The sequence below is a fragment of the Marmota monax genome, unplaced genomic scaffold (assembly GCF_021218885.2).
Source record: "Marmota monax isolate L192 unplaced genomic scaffold, Marmota_monax_Labrador192_F-V1.1 WCK01_AAM20220418_F8-fsc00022, whole genome shotgun sequence".
NCBI lineage: Eukaryota > Metazoa > Chordata > Mammalia > Rodentia > Sciuridae > Marmota > Marmota monax.
Genome location: NW_026695215.1, coordinates 28128372 through 28132233, shown reverse-complemented (window position 1 = coordinate 28132233; position 3862 = coordinate 28128372).

Here is a 3862-nt window from a genome sequence, read left to right as displayed (position 1 = left end):
AGCCGGGGCAGGTCAGGAGGAGGGCCCAGTTGGACTAGCGGAGCTTCCGTCAAGATGCTGCTTCCGGCTGCGGCCCCGCCTTAACGGGCGTGGCTTGGGTGTGACTGACCTTCGCGCGGTAGGAGTAATATTTGTTGTGGTTATTCCTCCTAGGGGTTAAGTGTTTATTTCGCAGGGCTTTTGGACTCACATTCGTTTACTCACTACACAAAGGTCGTGCCCGGCACTCTTCCAGGTCCTGGAAGCGCAGTAAACGTATTTCTGCCCTGTAGAGTTTACACATCCTAACAAAGATAAATGAAAAATGCGTAGTGTATCAGACGGTAAAAGCCGCTCTAGAGAAAAAAACCGGGAAGAGTTGTGTGAAACAAGTAATTTGCAATTTTAATTAGTTGAGTAAGGGAGGATCTCTTTAAGGTGACTGTATCCAAGATCTGAGAAAGTAGGGGAAGTGAGTCCTATGCATAGATACAGGGTAGAGGAACAGAGACTTTACAGGCAGGGGAAAAAGAAAATGCAAAAGCCAGAGGTGGTTTGTGCTTGGCCTGTATGAGGAATCACAGAGGAGGAGAGGAGGAACTATTGAGGATAGAAGTAAAAAGAAGCACATCAAGACTTGATGCTTCACTGTGAGGGCATCAGCCTCTTTTCCTAAGGAAATGGGAGTTGTTGCAAGGTTCTGAGCAGATCTGACTCTGAGCTAACAGATTCACTCTAACTATTGGTGAATATGGATTGTAAGGAACAAGGAAGAAACAAGAGAGATTTGAGAAGGCTTAAAGCCATGGCCAGAAATATTGACTTGGACAGGACATGGCAGAGGAGATGCCATGGATATATTGTAAAGGAAAACCTAAAGGAATTGTAAATGAATAGAAGATGACATATGTGACAGGGAGGTTAGGGAGTGATACTCCTGTTTTGGGCCTTAGCAACTATAGAAGAGGCATCACCTTTAATTGAGGTACATGCGGGAGGAGTTCAGTGGTTAAGTGCCCCTGAGTTCAGTCCGCAATACCAAAAAAAAAATTGCAGTGGCAAAGCAGCAATGGTTATATTCAAAGCATAAAGTGAACCAGTGTTATATTTCCCCACTGTCAATTTCTACATTTCATTTCTATGGAATATGGGTGATGACATATTGCCTGCTGACAGAGGGCAGAGTTGAGGAAAGTTACCTGAAGTCCTTGTTCTCTATTACATGGGGCATGGACAGTTAAAGGTTTTTAGCATCAGGGCAGTCCAGAGGCCCATAGTGGCAGTTGATGGGTGACTGGACAAGGCACACATAGGATAGGTATCATGCTAGGATAACAATAAAAACAGTGAATTATTACATTTTTGTAAACAATTAGCACAAAAATATTTCAGCCAGTCTCTAAAACCATGAAGAAAGTAACTCATACAAGGGAAAAACAGATTGTGTTTATCTGTAGGTTTATCCTAACCTACAGATTAGGAGGATTTGGAGTCTATTAGATCAGGCTAAAATTGACTCAGGACAAACTTGATTCTAGTGTCCTTTGTGATCATTTTTATTAGGCACTCCCACACAAGAACCCTTCCTTTATAGCCTCCAGCTTTACTTGCTTTTGGTAGGGCTTGTTAGCATAATTGCAGCCATCTTCCTTTTCCCCACCCCCACTTTGTAAGTACTGTTCTTATTCCCAAGAAATAGAAAGTAGAGAGATAAAACCTACTGGCCTGGAGACATGCTGGTCTCTCATTGTTCTCTCCTTGAGAAATAGTAGACAATTTACCGGCCCCTGAGATGGGGACTTATTGGTTTTCCTGTTCTCTCCTTGAGAAGATAAAGGGACATGCTGGTTTCCCTGTCCCCCCTTTGAGAGATAGGAAAACTTTCCCAAGAAACAAACTTGCCTTCCATAAGAACACGGGATGCCTACTATGTCAGTCAAGACTAAACCCACCCCTAGCACGCCATAATTCTAGCCTATAAAAGGTAACATTCAAGGGGAGTTGCTGCTGCTGTCCCTCTCTTTTTGCAAGCAGCCTTGTCAGGCTCCTGACAATAAACCCGCCTCTTATCCCAGGTGTGTGTGTGATTAGTCCTGCGCCACTTTTCTTTCAGGGCTGACACTAGTGTAGATCTTAAGTAACATTTTAAAAAATTGTCTTTCCTTTTAAATGTCTGTGTATGACTGTGCTTTGGTCATACTCTCCTGCCAGGTGTTTAAGAAACCAAGTTGGTCAAAATTAACCTTGTTCTTATCTACTCTTAGGGTCAGCTAAAATCCTCAGAGATCATTCTGAAGAACATAGGAGAAGACTCTTGGCTCCTTAAGCCTTCCTCTACCTGTTCTGCCATCTGCCAGGATGGCTCAGAGACTGGCTGACCACATGTGGCTTACTTTTGAAGCGTCAGACATTTCCCTTTCCAGTGAACCTCCTCTTTGCAGAATGTGCACTGCTTGGCTTCCTGTTCTGTAGGGGAGATCTGGAGACTTACTGGAGTTACAGAGCCCTTGGAGGCATCCTGTCATTCTCTGGGTCCTGGCTGACCTTAGAGGAAAAGGGCCAAAATATTGGCTGCTTTTTCCTAGGTCATTTTACTTTCTTGACTTTGGTCTCCAAGTTTTTGGTTTTAAATATCCAGCCAGATGGGCTTGGGGTTGTAGCTCAGTGGTAGAACATTTGTCTTACACGTGTGAGACACTAGGTTCTATCCCCAGCACCACAAAAATATAAAATGAAGGTATTGTATCCATCTCAACTAAAAAATAATTATAAATAAATAAGTAAATATTCAGTAAGTGGGTTTCACCATGTTGTTTGTTTGTTTTGTTTTGGGTACCAGGAATTGAACCCAGAGGAGCTTAACCACTGAGTCACGTCCCCAGCCCTTTTTTTATGTTTCATCAATTTTTATGTTTTAATATTTTGTAGTTGTAGATGGACACAATACCTTTATTTTATTCATTTTTAAATTTTTTATTCTAATTAGTTACATATGATAGTAGAATGAATTTTGACAAATTATATACAAATGGAACATTACTTTTCATCCCTCTGGCTGTACATTGTACTGAGTTATACCAATAGGATAATCATACATGTATATAATGTAATAATGTCTCATTCCTTCCCATCCCCACTGCCTCACCCCTCCCCTCACTCTCCTCTACACAATCCAAAATTCTTTCATTCTTTCCTACCACCCCTTATTCATGTGTGTGTGTGTGTGTGTGTATTTTATACATACACAAGAACTCTACCACTGAGCCATAACCCCTGCTCTTATATTTTACTTAGAGACAGGGTCTCTCTGAGTTGCTTAGAGCCTCACTAAGTTGCTGAGGCTGGCTTTGAACTCAGTCTCCCAAGCCACTTGGATTACAGGAGTGTGCCACCACACCCAGCTCACAGGTCCTAAAGTGGGAATAACAGGTTATAATTTAAATATCTATAATTTTACAGTTGTCTCTTTCATTTAATTGGGATCAGTATTAGAACTGGAAGCCAGCATTATATCCTATCTGTCCTGTAGGTGATGGCTTACTGTCTTAAATTAGCTCAGGTTGTTCTATTACAAGTAATATTTCTGCAAAACACTTATAGGCAACAGTTATAAAATTTTACAAGGAAAATACAAATGAACACTAATATATATCTTTGGTGTCTATTTAGCCTATTTTTAAAAATTGTTTTTGTAGTTGTAGATGGACACAATGCATTTATTTTATTAGTTTATTTTTATGTGGTGCTGAGGATAGAACTCAGTGCCTCACTCATGCTACGCAAGCGCTCTGCTGCTGAGCTACAGCCCCAGCCCAAGATCTGTGTGTTTATTAACTTATTTACATACAATTTTTGTTTTTTAAAAATACACACACACACACAC